We start from the raw sequence: 15,981 nt of genomic DNA on the forward strand, positions 1-15,981 counted from the left end.
CCAGAGCTGCCGTTTGCCCCGACATGGCCGGCGTGGGGAGGGCTCCCACCGCGCCGGCCCTTCACCCCACGCCAACCCAAACCAAAACCCCACTCTGCGTCCACGTCGCGCGCTGGCCGAGCTGGCCAGGCGAGCGGTGAGCGGCACACGGGGAGCGTCCAGCTCCGGGGACAGCCCGCAGCAGTGGCCAAGACACCCTGAAACCCAGGCAGTAAGTTTGCTGGTGACACCAAACTGGGAGCAGTGGTGGACACACCGGGAGGCTGTGCTGCCATCCAGCGAGCCCTGGACAGGCTGGAGAGCTGGGCAGAGAGGAACCTGATGAGGTTCAACAAGGGCAAGGGCAGGGTCCTGCACCTGGGGAGGAACAACCCCAGGCACCAGCACAGGCTGGGGCTGAGCTGCTGGAGAGCAGCTCTGCGGAGAGGGACTGGGAGTGCTGGGGGACGACAGGGTGACCATGAGCCAGCAGCGTGCCCTGGGTGCCAAGAAGGCCGATGGGATCCTGGGGTGCATGAGGAGGAGTGTGGGCAGCAGGGCGAGGGAGGTTCTCCTGCCCCTCTGCTCTGCCCTGGGGAGGCCCCATCTGCAGTGCTGGGTCCAGTGCTGGGCTCCCCAGTTCAAGAGAGATGAGGAGCTACTGGAGAGAGTCCAGTGGAGGGCTGCGAGGATGAGGAGGGGACTGGAGCATCTCTCCTGCAAGGAGAGGCTGAGGGAGCTGGGCTTGTTGAGCCTGGAGAAGAGAAGGCTGCGAGGGGACCTTCGAAATGCCTCTAAATATCTGCAGGGGGGGGGTCAGGAGGACGGGGCCAGACTCTTTGCAGTGGTGCCCAGCGCCAGGACAAGGGGCAACGGGCACAAACTGGAGCAGAGGAAGCTCCAGCTGAACCCGAGGAAGAACTTCTTCCCTCTGAGGGTGCCGGAGCCCTGGCCCAGGCTGCCCAGAGGGGCTGTGGAGTCTCCTTCTCTGGAGATATTCCAGCCCCGGCTGGACGCGGTGCTGTGCCCCCTGCTCTGGGTGACCCTGCTTGGGCAGGGGGTTGGGCTGGGGGATCCCCAGGGGTCCCTTCCAACCCTGCCATGCTGGGGTTCTGTGATTCTGTCCACAGAGCCCGCGAGGCTGCGGCAGCACTTCTACATCCTTCCAGCTACGAGGCTGCTCAGGGTAAAGCCAGGGGACCAAGCTGGAGCCTGGGAACTGGAAATCCTGAGCAGGATTTAGCCCCGACGGCTTGGCACAGCCACACTGGCAGGCAGCCGCTGCCGAGCGGGACCTCCGCCGTCCCTCGCCGTGCAGCCGAGGGGTTACCGCTCCGTCCCGGGGGACGATGGCTTCTCCTGTCCCTTACAGAAACGCCCGCCGTCTTCGGGAGCACAAGCACTGCCGGCCTCCCTGCGGCACAGCCGGATTTGGCCCCAGGGCCAGGGAACAGGAGGAGCCTCACCAAGCGGCGCGCACCGCCGAAGGACTATTTTCGGCATCTAGACCCGTTTCCACCGCTCCACTCGCCACCACCCAGCCACAGCTGAATTTAGCAGAACAAGGCATCAGAGAAGATGCCACTTATAGTCGGGGGACCAAAATGGAAAGGTCAGTGCCACGCTGTGAAGAAAATAGCATCGAGCAGCAGGTTAAACAAACCCCCCCACCGTGCTCAGACACCACCTCCTCCCCAGACAGCATCACTCGCTGCAAGGAGGGGGACCTGGGAGTGCTGGGGGACAACAGGGTGACCAGGAGCCAGCAGCGTGCCCTGGGTGCCAAGAAGGCCAATGGGATCCTGGGGTGCATGAGGAGGAGTGTGGGCAGCAGGGCGAGGGAGGTTCTCCTGCCCCTCTGCTCTGCCCTGGGGAGGCCCCATCTGCAGTGCTGGGTCCAGTGCTGGGCTCCCCAGTTCCAGAAAGATGAGGAGCTACTGGAGAGAGTCCAGCGGAGGGCTGCGAGGATGAGGAGGGGACTGGAGCATCTCTCCTGCGAGGAGAGGCTGAGGGAGCTGGGCTTGTTGAGCCTGGAGAAGAGAAGGCTGAGAGGGGACCTTTGAAATGCCTCTAAATATCTGCAGGGTGGGGGTCAGGAGGATGGGGCCAGACTCTTTCCAGTGGTGCCCAGCGACAGGACAAGGGGCAACGGGCACAAACTGGAGCAGAGGAAGCTCCAGCTGAACCCGAGGAAGAACTTCTTCCCTCTGAGGGTGACGGAGCCCTGGCCCAGGCTGCCCAGAGAGGCTGTGGAGTCTCCTTCTCTGGAGATATTCCAGCCCCGGCTGGACATGGTGCTGTGCCCCCTGCTCTGGGTGACCCTGCTTGGGCAGGGGGCTGGGCTGGGGGATCCCCAGGGGTCCCTGCCAACCCCTGCCACGCTGGGATTCTGTGTTCACGGCCAAACACGCTGAGCGAGACCTTCCCGCGCTGGGCTCAAGCTGCAGAGACCGGAGAAGCCCTCTGAGACAGGATCGCGGTGCTCGGATGCGCTGCCCCGGGGAACTCCCTCAGGCCATCAGACTGGGTGATCTTAGAGGTCTGTCCCAACCCGAACCATTCTGTGATTCTCTCTCGGGCCCGCGCCCTCCACCACAGTTCCACTCCAGCGTCTGCACTCGTAAGGGGAACAGATACAAGACCGTTCTCCACACGCCTAAAAATCACTCCAGGGGTTTTTTAGAGAGGGGAAACTTGACCCCCTGGGTTTCCTCAAAGACAAGTGCTGCCATGTGCTTTAGCGGCCCGTGGGCTCCATACACCCAGATTTTCGGGAGCGGCATCATCAAGCAGCCCGGCTCACAAACCGCGGCCAGCCAAGGCGCTCGACGCTCTCCTCAGCTGCCCCTCAGCCGGCCTGGTCCTCGCCTTCCTCCTCCTCGCCGTCCCGCAGACGCAGCGTCCAAGCCGCTCGCCGGCCGTACCGGGCCGTCCGATCAGCGCGTCCCTTCCTGCGGAGGGGAGCGGAGTGGCCCCGCCGCGACGCCTGGGAAAGCATTGTGAGCGGCGAACGCTGCCCTTCCGGCAGCTGCCCCGCTGCCTTCCTTCCTGCCTCCTCCCGCCGCCGCGCCGCAGAAAGGCCGGCACGGCCCAAGGTGACACCTGGTCACTGCTCCCGGGGCAGCCTGTTACCGTCTAAATTAGCGTTAAGTTATATTTGGAAGTTTACGAGATGTTATCGTAATACAGGAAATTCTAAATAAGCAAAAAAGTTAAACACTCAGCTGACACAACACAAGCAGGTGACCTTAGCTCTGGGGCAGGGCAGCGGTGAGCTGGCACGCCGGGGACGCTCTCCAGGAACGGCCGGTTCTCGGTGCAGAAGGGTCATGGCCAAGCGAGAGAGTCCTCATCGCTTCCCTTGCCCTCCACATCTCCTGCCGGACGTGAGCAGAGGAGCTCGGAGCGAACGTTCTGGAGAAAGACTACGCCAGGACTCCATCTCCCGGGGCCATGTTTCCAGTCCCCGGCAGAGAGGTGTCCACCATCCCCAGCAAACTCACCAGCAATGTCCTGCCAGCTCATGGGGAACAGCGACGGGGTCACAGAATCCCCGAATCCCAGCATGGCAGGGGTTGGCAGGGACCCCTGGGGATCCCCCACCCAATCCCCTGCCCAAGCAGGGTCACCCAGAGCAGGGGGCACAGCACCGCGTCCAGCCAGGGCTGGAATATCTCCAGAGAAGGAGACTCCACAGCCTCCCTGGGCAGCCTGGGCCAGGGCTCCGTCACCCTCAGAGGGAAGAAGTTCTTCCTCGGGTTCAGCTGGAGCTTCCTCTGCTCCAGTTTGTGCCCGTTGCCCCTTGTCCTGGCGCTGGGCACCACTGGAAAGAGTCTGGCCCCGGCCTCCTGACCCCCACCCTGCAGATATTTAGAGGCATTTCGAAGGTCCCCTCGCAGCCTTCTCTTCTCCAGGCTCAACAAGCCCAGCTCCCTCAGCCTCTCCTGGGAAGGGAGATGCTCCAGGCCCCTCCTCATCTTTTCACCCACGGACGTCAGCTCCTCCTTCCCGGAGCGCAGGGAGCAGCTTTGGGGATTTATGAAACAACAGGGAGAGAACAAGGCAGGAACAGGGATGCAAAACGGAGCCCAGCGAGCCACCCTCACCCAGAGGCTGAAGTCCTCCCCCCGTCCCACCAAAGCCACCGCACCGGCGGGCACGGCAGCCCCAGAACAACACGACGAGTGTCTGCTGGGAGGACAACGACCGCTCTGTTCCCTCATTACATATTTATGAAAGGAGCACGAAGAATGGCTTTTCTATGGAGGAAAACAAAAGGGCTGTGTGCGGGGCTTCGCTCCTCCCGGCCACCATCCCAGGCGCCCGAGCCCTGCCCCGGGGAAACCCACCCGCCCCAGACCCACCGAGCAGAGTCCTCGGCCACGAGCAGCATCCCCCGGCACGGGAGGGGATGCTCCGGTCCCTACCGCGCCGTATCGGGTGCCGCCCAGCCGAGGGGATGCCCAGGGCACAGCTCTCCTCCCGCAGCCACCCGGGACAGGGCTTGCTCACAGAATCACAGAATCATGAAGGCTGGAAAAGAGCTCCAAGATCACCCACAGAATCACAGAATCACAGAATCACAGAATCAAGAAGGTTGGAAGAGACCTCTAAGATCATCCAGCCCAACCGTCACCTCAACACCCCCATGCCTGCTAAACCCTGTCCCCAAGTGCCACAGCCACACGGTGTCTGAACCCCTCCAGGGATGGGGACTCCCCCACTGCCCTGGGCAGCCTGGCCCAACCCCTGACCACTCTCTCAGCAAAGAAATTTTCCCAATCTCCAACCTGAACCCCCCCTGATGCAGCCTGAGGCCATAGTCACGTGAAGTGGCACTCACTGGACTCCCACCGTCCCCTCCAGCCCCCCCGGATGACCACGTCCCTGTCACCTGCTCTGTCTGCACAGGGGCCAGCACGCCAGAGCGGCAAACGACACAGGTCCCCATAACCCACACGTTTTCCTTCGCTCCACGTTTCAGTGCGACTTCACAGGAGCAGAAACCTGGGAAGGGACAAAGCTCGAGCCCTTCCCTGGCTGCAGGAGCGCCAGAAGCCCTCGCAGCAGCCCAGTCCCCGGCACCTCGCACGTGGCCACGGGCCGGGGGAGACCGGAGCCGGGTACAGACACGCACCCGGCAGCAAGTCCGCAGGACGGGAGCGGGATGCCGCCGAAACTTTCGGCTCTTACAAAGCTCCTTTTGATGGTCTTTAAGGCAAAAGTTTCTACAAAGAGAGAACGACACCAAACTGGGAGGTGTGGTAGATACACCGGCAGGCTGTGCTGCCATTCAGCGTGACCTGGACAGGCTGGAAAGCTGGGCAGAGAGGAACCTGATGAGGTTCAACAAAGCCAAATGCAGGGTCCTGCACCTGGGGAGGAACAACCCCAGGCACCAGTACAGGCTTGGGGTGGACCTGCTGGAGAGCAGCTCTGCGGAGAGGGACCTGGGTGTCCTGGTGGACGACAGGGTGACCAGGAGCCAGCAGCGTGCCCTGGGTGCCAAGAAGGCCGATGGGATCCTGGGGTGCATGAGGAGGAGTGTGGGCAGCAGGGCGAGGGAGGTTCTCCTGCCCCTCTGCTCTGCCCTGGGGAGGCCCCATCTGCAGTGCTGGGTCCAGTGCTGGGCTCCCCAGTTCCAGAAAGATGAGGAGCTACTGGAGAGAGTCCAGCGCAGGGCTGCGAGGATGAGGAGGGGACTGGAGCATCTCTGCTGCGAGGAGAGGCTGAGGGAGTTGGGCTTGTTCAGCCTGGAGAAGAGAAGGCTGAGAGGGGACCTTCGAAATGCCTCTAAATATCTGCAGGGTGGGGGTCAGGAGGATGGGGCCAGACTCTTTGCAGTGGTGCCCAGCGCCAGGACAAGGGGCAACGGGCACAAACTGAGGCACAGGAAGTTCCGTCTGAACATGAGGAAGAACTTCTTCCCTCTGAGGGTGCCGGAGCCCTGGCCCAGGCTGCCCAGAGGGGCTGTGGAGTCTCCTTCTCTGGAGATATTCAAGACCCGCCTGGACAAGGTCCTGTGCAGCCTGCTCTGGGTGACCCTGCTTCGGTAGGAGGGCTGGACTGGATGACCCACAGAGGTCCCTTCCAACCCCTACTATTCTGTGATTCTGTGATTCTGTGAACGTCGCAGCCGGAGCACCAATTCCTGTCTTGAGCAGATTTAAAAAAAGAAAAGAATTAGGGAAAAAATGCACTCGTTCTGCGTGTAACGCTCGCCCTGGTGACGTTTGAGGACACGTCCGACCCTCTGTAAACAGACGACGATAAGGATCAGCAGGACAAACAGCTGGGGATGGGCCCAGCGCAGGGCCGGGTGGCGAGGGAAGCCGTCCGCATGCGACGCCGAGCGGCCCGGCCCGGCTGACACGGCCCCGCTCCCCGCAGGGGCTGGACGGGATGGCTCGAGGGGTCCCTTCAGCCCAAACCACCCCGTGGCTCTACGAATTCCAACCAACACACCACCAACTCGTCGTTGGGAAGGTTCCTTACGACGGTGGAACATCTCCCCACGGCAGGCACCGTGCCCCGTTCCCGGGTCGCTCGCCCCGAGATGAAACACCCTGGAGAAGGGTCCGTGGGAACGTCACCGCCCGTGGCGAGGACCCGCTCGTGCTCTCCCAGCGCAGCGCTTCCACTGCAAGGCACGGCTCCCGGAGGCTCTTCTGGATGAGCCGCTCGGCAGCGAGATGTTTATAGAAGAGCTAAAATTAAAGCCTCTGCAGAACTGGACGGTGTTGTGCTCCTTTACGGAGCTTTTCACCATTCTATTTTCACACCATTCCTTCCCGGGGCTCCCGGCGCCGTCCCCGAGCTGTCATTACCTTCCTCAAACCTGTTCTTACTCCCAAACTCAGGAGGAGGAGTGTTGGTGAGACACCCCAGCGCACCCCTCCAGCGGGCAGCCCGCCTGGGGACCGACCCGCTCCCCGGCAGCGCCAGGAGCTGCGAGGTGCAGACGGGGTCTGGCACGCCAGGAAACCCCCGCGGGACAAGGTGTCGTGGCTGGAAAACCCTGGGAGCCGCGCGGGGATGGGGAGCCGGTCGCTCTCCCACCACGCTGGCTCCCCATGGAAAGCTCCGCTTGGGGCTCCCCGCTCTTCGTGGCCAAGCACGATGCTTCTTCTCCCCAGGACCCCGCGACAGGACGAGAGGCGATGGCCTCAGGCTGCGTCAGGGGGGGGTTCAGGTTGGAGACTGGGGAAATTTCTTTGCTGAGAGAGTGGTCAGGGGTTGGGCCAGGCTGCCCAGGGCAGTGGGGGAGTCCCCATCCCTGGAGGGGTTCAGACACCGTGTGGCTGTGGCACTTGGGGATGTGGTTGAGCAGGCGTGGTGGGGTTGGGTTGGCGGTTGGACTTGATGGTCTCAGAGGTCTTCTCCAACCTTGATGATTCTGTGATTGTATCTCCCTGCCATCCCTCTCCCTGCCACCACCTTCTCCTCCTGCCAGAGGAGAAAAGGCCAAGAGGCAATGGCCTCAGGCTGCGTCAGGGGAGGTTCAGATTGGACACTGGGAAAAATGTCTTCACAGAAAGAGTGGTCAGGCATTGTCCCAGGCTGCCCAGGGCAGTGGGGGAGTCCCCATCCCTGGAGGGGTTCAGACACCGTGTGGCTGTGGCACTTGGGGACAGGGTTTAGCAGGCATGGGGGGGTTGGGGTGATGGTTGGACTGGGTGATCTTGGAGGTCTTCTCCAACCTTAGTGGTTCTAGGATTCTATGACTTCATCCATAGCACAAAGTAGGCACGGTGATGTTGGGTTGATGGTTGGAGCTGACGTTGTTAGAGGTCTTCTCCACCTTAATGATCCTAGGATTCCATGGCTTCACCCATAGGACGAGGTAGGCATGGTGGTGATGGGTTGGCGGTTGGACTGGATGATCTTAGAGGTCTTCTCCAACCTTAATGATTCTGTGATTCTATGGCTTCACCCATAGGACGAGGTAGGCATGGTGGTCATGGGTTGGCGGTTGGGCTGGATGATCTCAGAAGTCTTTTCCAACCTTAATGATTCTAGGATTCTATGACTTCATCCATAGCACAAAGTAGGCACGGTGATGTTGGGTTGATGGTTGGATTTGATGGTCGTAGAGGTTGATGGTTGGATTTGATGGTCTTACAGGCGTTCTCCACCTTAATGATTCTAGGATTCTATGGCTTCACCCATAGGACGAGGTAGGCATGGTGGTGATGGGTTGGCGATTGGGCTGGATGATCTCAGAAGTCTTTTCCCACCTCGATGATTCCAGGATCCTGTGATTCCAGGACGACACTCGGCTGCCCCGGCAGACGGCCCTAACCCTCACCCTGACAGCCAAACTGGTCAGGGAAGATCCCGGAATCCAGGACCGGTCGGCCGAAGGCAGGACCAGCTGGGCAGGACCTCCCGTTCAGCACGAAATAAATCCTCCTGGGCTGGGAGCGGGAGCGACAGATTTACTGCCCGGCTACGAAACAAACCGCAGGTTTGGAGCCCAGGCACGGCACACGCTGATACGGAGCGTCGCTCCGCCGTGAAGCTTTACTGCTCCTTGAGCAGACGCCAAGAGGAGAGCTCTGTTTATCTTTAGAAACATTAAGGCATAAGAGGAAGTAATTAAAAAAAAATAAATAGGTCCGTTTCCGAGAGCCGGTCCCGGGAAAGCGCTGCTCGGGGCCCGAGGGTTACTGGCAGGGAGACGGAGATAAGCGCTCCGCAGCTGCCCGCCGCTTGCTCACCCACGGCCGATTCCGAAAACGCTCCCTGCCCCTGCGGAACGGGAACCCCTCGCAAATACCTCGGGCTTGACGCGGCGAGCGGGGCCTCCACGCAAAGATGGGGTCCCCAGCTGCCCCCCACGCCGTGCCTCGGCCGCTCGCCGGCTGCCGCAGCGAGCACCCACTGCCCCCGGACCCGGGGGTCCCTTCGGAGCAGCCCCCCGGGAGAACGGTCCCCGCAGGGACAGCTCTGAGGGCTGCGGCGCTCGGAAGGCGACGGCGAGATGGGCGTCCGGGGGTTCCTCCGATGCCGGAGGGACCAGGAGCGACGCGGAGCTTTGGAAGCTGCTGGGAGCAGCGTCCTCCACCCCGTGCCACCCGTGGGAAACACTCACGTCAACCGCGGCTTTCGCTCTGTCCCGAGGGAAGCGCTGGCTCCAAACGGCAAATCCTTGCTGCTGGAGCTGCGAGCGCCAGCTGAAGCGGGGGTTGACGGCCTCACCCCCCCGAGACACGGGGTGACCGGAGCTGGAAACGCTGCGAGGCTCTCCCTCCGCCCAACCCCACCGCAAACGGCTTTGCCGGGCTGGTACCCTGCAGAGCGGTGAGCCCTGCAGCTGAACCCCCACGGCCCCGCAAAGCACCGCTCGGGAGCCAGCGCTCCAGGGAGAGCTTCTGGAGGATCCAGCTGGCCGGAACGCGAGGCTCGTGCTGCAGAGGGAACCCCACAGCCCTCAGCCCAGGGCAACGCTCCACAGAATCCCAGCATGGCAGGGGTTGGCAGGGACCCCTGGGGATCCCCCAGTCCCACCTCCTGCCCAAGCAGGGTCACCCAGAGCAGGGGGCACAGCACCGCGGCCAGGCGGGGCTGGAATATCTCCAGAGAAGGAGACTCCACAGCCTCCCTGGGCAGCCTGGGCCAGGGCTCCGGCACCCTCAGAGGGAAGAAGTTCTTCCTCATCTTCAGCTGGAGCTTCCTCTGCTCCAGTTTGTGCCCGTTGCCCCTTGTCCTGGCGCTGGGCACCACTGCAAAGAGTCTGGCCCCGTCCTCCTGACCCCCACCCTGCAGATATTTAGAGGCATTTCGAAGGTCCCCTCGCAGCCTTCTCTTCTCCAGGCTCAACAAGCCCAGCTCCCTCAGCCTCTCCTCGCAGCAGAGATGCTCCAGTCCCCTCCTCATCCTCGCAGCCCTGCGCTGGACTCTCTCCAGTAGCTCCTCATCTTTCTGGAACTGGGGAGCCCAGCACTGGACCCAGCACTGCAGATGGGGCCTCCCCAGGGCAGAGCAGAGGGGCAGGAGAACCTCCCTCGCCCTGCTGCCCACACTCCTCCTCATGCACCCCAGGATCCCATCGGCCTTCTTGGCACCCAGGGCACGCTGCTGGCTCCTGGTCACCCTGTCGTCCCCCAGCACTCCCAGTCCCTCCCCGCAGAGCTGCTCTCCAGCAGCTCAGCCCCAGCCTGTCCTGGTGCCTGGGGTTGCAGGGTCACCTACACGAAACAGAGCCAAAACGTCAGCGTCTCCTTCCCAGCGCAGGTGACACAACGGGAGGGTTTGGGCTGCCGTGGTGGCAGCACGCTTCGCTGCCGAGCACGCCGGTGTTGAGGGTCCACTGCCTTGTAAGGCGAGAGGAGACCTCGCCGTGTATAACCCAACTCGGTCCTTCCACGTTCACAAAGCCCCGTGTCTGAAACGCCGCCAGACCCCACGGCCCAGCGCAGGCTCTCCCGCGGGGCAGCAGCGGGGTGCGGGTGCACCCCAGGGCTCGGGCCGGCAGCACCCGGCTGCGACCGCGTCCCCAGCTCAGCCCGAGAGCAGCCTCACGGCACGGGACGCGCCCACCACCGGCCCCACAGCCCAGATTTCACCCTGCAATGAAAACAACGCCGGCATCCCTCCCCCTGCCCCAGCGCCGCCGTCACGCCGAGCGGCACCGCGGCCGTGGCACGCGGCGCAGAGCACGCAGCGCGGCCCACGCACGGCTCCGCCGGCGCGTGGCGAGCTGCTAAAAGCGGTTCGGGGAGGAACCCGCTCTATTTTTACCTGATGGCAAATTCCAGCTGCTTCCCAGGGGAGCCAGTAGCCAGCTCCACCGGCACCCCGTCCCGGCAATTACAGGGCCACACCACCAACATTTACCCAGCACCTAAAAACAGCACGTGCCGCGCCGACGGCCACTCCTGACCCGGCAGCGCCCGCGGGGACGCGCCGGCCTCCCCGGAACGCACTCGGCCGCGCCGGCAGGACACGGCGGCACCCAGCAGCTCGCCACGAGCGGCCAAGTGTCACCACGCAGACCTCCAGCACGCATCAGGCACTCCCACGCCGTTCCGCCATCGAAGGCGAGGGACTGGGTTTAGCACCGAGGACGGACACACGCGCCACGGACCTGCCCCTCAGGGACAGCCCCTGCATTGGGGGGTCCTGCCTCTGCGCCCCGACAGCCCAGCCCGTGGCCGTCTCCAGGCCAGCATCGCCGGCCACCAAGGCTGCTCACAGTCACCGTCTCTTCTCCAGTCACAGAATCACAGAATAGTAGGGGTTGGAAGGGACCTCTGTGGGTCATCTAGTCCAACCCCCCTGCCCAAGCAGGGTCACCCACAGCAGGCTGCACAGGACCTTGTCCAGGCGGGGCTGGAATATCTCCAGAGAAGGAGACTCCACAGCCTCCCTGGGCAAACTGAGTCGGCACAACCTCAGCCCCTTCTCTAATCAGTCCGGGCTGGGTTCTCGTTGGGTATAACCTCCTTTTAACGCCATTTTAACGCCATTGCCAACACATGTCCCAGAGCACAACAGCAGAGTGAAAAGGGACACAGAAGGCTAGTAAGGCCCCATCTGCAGTGCTGGGTCCAGTGCTGGGCTCCCCAGTTCAAGAGAGATGAGGAGCTACTGGAGAGAGTCCAGCGCAGGGCTGCGAAGATGAGGAGGGGACTGGAGCATCTCTCCTGCGAGGAGAGGCTGAGGGAGCTGGGCTTGTTCAGCCTGGAGAAGAGAAGGCTGCGAGGGGACCTTCGAAATGCCTCTAAATATCTGCAGGGGGGGGGTCAGGAGGACGGGGCCAGACTCTTTGCAGTGGTGCCCAGTGACAGGACAAGGGACAACGGGCACAAACTGGAGCAGAGGAAGCTCCAGCTGAACCCGAGGAAGAACTTCTTCCCTCTGAGGGTGACGGAGCCCTGGCCCAGGCTGCCCAGGGAGGCTGTGGAGTCTCCTTCTCTGGAGATATTCCAGCCCCCCTGGCCGCAGTGCTGTGCCCCCTGCTCTGGGTGACCCTGCTTGGGCAGGGGGTGGGACTGGGTGACCCACAGAGGTCCCTGCCAACCCCGACCATTCTGTGATTCTGTGATTCTGTGTGAAGGCTGAGAGGACCGACCGAGCTGGGAGCACGGCGCGTTCGGAGGCTGCCCCGAGGGGAGCAGCGAGGCCGGGGAAGCCGAGCAGGCGATGGCAAAGGAAGTTGAGGGCACAGGGCCGGAGCAGCCATCGGGGCCAGGGATTTGGGGGACAACATGAGGACAGGCCAGCCGGCGCTCGCCAAGCCATCCCCAGCCCCTCAGAACGCAGCGGGCTCGGTTATCCCCCCCCCAAACACAGTAAAACACAAATCCCCGTTTCCTGCTCCAGGCACGGCTTCTGCCCGCCCCGCTCCCGACAGCCAGCTTGTCGGGAAGCTGCAGGGACAACAGCACGGCAACCCCAGCTGGGAAAGGGAGCGAGGGAGAGCCACGGGCACACAGCAGAGAATGAAACCAGCTCCAAGTTTTGTAGAGTTACTGAGGATGGAAAAGACCTCCAAGATCACCCAGTCCAACCGTCACCCCAACCCCCCCATGCCTGCTAAACCCTGTCCCCAAGTGCCACAGCCACACGGTGTCTGAACCCCTCCAGGGATGGGGACTCCCCCACTGCCCTGGGCAGCCTGGCCCAACCCCTGACCACTCTCTCAGCAAAGAAATTTTCCCAATCTCCAACCTGAACCCCCCCTGACGCAGCTTGAGGCCATTTGTTTCCAGACAAAGCAACCACCTCACCGCCAGCACCTCTCCCACCCCAAGGGCCCGCTCTCCACCTTGCTGGGGAAGACACCGTAAAGCAGACAAGGACAGAGGGCAAAAACCAAACACCCAGACTGGACCGCTCTCCTTTGGCTCGCACGTGAGCACCCCGACTCCCTGCCTCGTCGAGCAAGCCAGGAAAAAAAGAATGACCGAAGCGCCAGCTCAGTTTGCCTCGACCCCGCAGAACCCGTTCACATCCGCAGGGTTTGCCAGGATCAACACCTCCCACCGCTGCAGAAGGAGCTTTTGTTCCCGGTGCCCGGCGCAGGAGGCGGCTGCAGGGAGGAACGCCGGGGTCGGGGCTGCCGCCAGACTGGGGAGCGCGGCACCTTCGGAGGGGAAAAAACACACGGAGAGCGACAACATCGAGAACGGCCGGGATACGAAACTCAGAAACGGGAGTCGAGGTCAGCTTCCACCTGGACAGGCTGGAGAGTTGGGCAGAGAGGAACCTGATGGAGTTCAACCAGGGCAAGGGCAGGGTCCTGCCCCTGGGGAGGAACAACCCCAGGCACCAGTGCAGGCTGGGGCTGAGCTGCTGGAGAGCAGCTCTGCGGAGAGGGACTGGGAGTGCTGGGGGACGACAGGGTGACCATGAGCCAGCAGCGTGCCCTGGGTGCCAAGAAGGCCGATGGGATCCTGGGGTGCATGAGGAGGAGTGTGGGCAGCAGGACGAGGGAGGTTCTCCTGCCCCTCTGCTCTGCCCTGGGGAGGCCCCATCTGCAGTGCTGGGTCCAGTGCTGGGCTCCCCAGCTCAAGAAAGATGAGGAGCTACTGGAGAGAGTCCAGCGCAGGGCTGCGAGGATGAGGAGGGGACTGGAGCATCTCTCCTGCGAGGAGAGGCTGAGGGAACTGGGCTTGTTCAGCCTGGAGAAGAGAAGGCTGTGAGGGGACCTTCGAAATGCCTCTAAATATCTGCAGGGTGGGGGTCAGGAGGACGGGGCCAGACTCTTTCCAGTGGAGCCCAGCGACAGGACAAGGGGCAACGGGCACAAACTGGAGCAGAGGAAGCTCCAGCTGAACCCGAGGAAGAACTTCTTCCCTCTGAGGGTGACGGAGCCCTGGCCCAGGCTGCCCAGAGGGGCTGGGGAGTCTCCTTCTCTGGAGATATTCCAGCCCCGGCTGGACGCGGTGCTGTGCCCCCTGCTCTGGGTGACCCTGCTTGGGCAGGGGGTGGGACTGGGTGACTCACAGAGGGCCCTGCCAACCCTGCCACGCTGGGGTTCTGTGACTCTGGGTGCCTCAGCCAGAGCCGGCAGCGCTGGTACGACGGAGCGACTCGCGTTCAGCGCTGGGATGGGGTGAAATGTTCTCATGAACACGTTACTAACGCTGCCAGCAAGCCCTGCCCCCGCACACCCCCTGTCCTGGCACAGCGCAGGGACGAGCGCATCGACCCTGCCCAACAGCCACTGTCCGCAGCACAAACTGAACGCCAGAGCTCTGCGGGGCAGCCGGACCACGGTGCTCAGCCCAGGCAGCAGCACCCCGGCTGCCCTGGAGCCGCTGTGCGAGGCGGCCTCGCCGGGGTCCCTCCATCAGCTCCCCCTCCAACCCACCAAAGGACCAAGCGTACCCGAGCGAGAGAACAACCGAGACGAGCTCTCAAGCAGCCACGATCCACACAAGTCAGAGGCATCCCCCAAGTGCCACAGCAGGAGAGGACACGGCTCCTGCTGCCCACGCCGGAGGAAGGCTGAGGAACCCCTTGGCTCCGCTGCCTCAGGGCAGACCCACAGGACACGCAGCCACCGGCTCCTCTTCCGAAGCTCCGGCACACTGCGTTCACGTGCAGTGCCTAGGGTTGGACTAGATGACCCACAGAGGTCCCTTCCAACCCCTACCATTCTGTGATTCTGTGGTGCAAACCCTTCCCTGGGCAGGGAGCACAGCGCGGAGCTGCAGCTCGCCCCAGGGTGCCAGACAGCTCGCCGTGTGCCCGGGTTTCCAGCTCTGCGTGCTGGTAGATGGAGCAGCTCTGAGAATCACCAAATCACAGACTGGTCGAGGTTGGAAGGGACCCCTGGGGATCCCCCAGTGCCACCCCCTGCCCAAGCAGGGGCACCCAGAGCAGGGGGCACAGCGCCGCGTCCAGCCGGGGCTGGAATATCTCCAGAGAAGGAGACTCCCCAGCCCCTCTGGGCAGCCTGGGCCAGGGCTCCGGCACCCTCAGAGGGAAGAAGTTCTTCCTCGGCTTCAGCTGGAGCTTCCTCTGCTCCAGTTTGTGCCCGTTGCCCCTTGTCCTGGCGCTGGGCACCACTGCAAAGAGTCTGGCCCCGGCCTCCTGACCCCCACCCTGCAGATACTTAGAGGCATTTCCAAGGTCCCCTCGCAGCCTTCTCTTCTCCAGGCTCAACAAGCCCAGCTCCCTCAGCCTCTCCTCGCAGCAGAGATGCTCCAGTCCCCCTCCTCATCCTCGCAGCCCTGCGCTGGACTCTCTCCAGCAGCTCCTCATCTTTCTGGAACTGGGGAGCCCAGCACTGGACCCAGCACTGCAGATGGGGCCTCCCCAGGGCAGAGCAGAGGGGCAGGAGAACCTCCCTCGCCCTGCTGCCCACACTCCTCCTCATGCACCCCAGGATCCCATCGGCCTTCTTGGCACCAGAGGAGGACCCAGCTCCGAGACTGACTCCCACCGGAGCCGGCCGGGCTGTGGGACGGAGGGGGCTGGGGCAGAGTGTGGGGCTGAGGAGAAGTGAGGAGCACGGTTCCTGCAGGAACCTCTCAGTATGAGCCAGGCAGCCCGGCCCGGAGGAGGAAGGGGCTGATGCTAACGAGAACCGAAAACACCCTCAGTGACAGAACTGCTCGAGGATGGAGAACTCACCCACCCCCTCCAGCCCTCAGCTTCCACACCGACGGTTCCTCAGCGATCCGGGCACGCTTCCCTACGCGGCTGAAGCCCTCCCAGGGCAGCAGCTCCCGTCCCAGCGAGCGACAGCAGCCCCCAGCCCCCCGAGCCAGGCTGACGCGGCAGCCGGGACGCAGAGCCCCTCCGGGAGAGGAACCCCGCTCTCCCCCGGGCTCGGGACCGCCGTCCCTTCCACCCCCCGCACCGGGACGGGACGCAGCAGCGAGGCACGCAGCCCGGCCGGCGGTCTCGGTCTCTGGCCCTCGCAGCTCAGGGCCAGCAGGCAGCTCGCCGCCTCTAATTGCTTCGTAATTAGCAGATGAACAGGGAGACGGTCGCTGCAGCGGGGAACCCAAGCCCCGCGGTGTGCCAGCAGCTCCGCGCCCGGCC

The 15,981-nt window shown here is 63.2% G+C and overlaps 1 protein-coding gene across 7 annotated transcripts in view; it reads right to left on the reverse strand.

Annotated features, from left to right (window-relative positions):
* Window positions 1-15,981, reverse strand: part of SBF1 (SET binding factor 1) — a 90,767-nt gene that overhangs the window by 47,326 nt on the left and 27,460 nt on the right. The window lies entirely within an intron of this gene.

The sequence above is a fragment of the Opisthocomus hoazin genome, chromosome 8, assembly GCF_030867145.1.
Source record: "Opisthocomus hoazin isolate bOpiHoa1 chromosome 8, bOpiHoa1.hap1, whole genome shotgun sequence".
Taxonomy (NCBI): Eukaryota; Metazoa; Chordata; class Aves; order Opisthocomiformes; family Opisthocomidae; genus Opisthocomus; species Opisthocomus hoazin.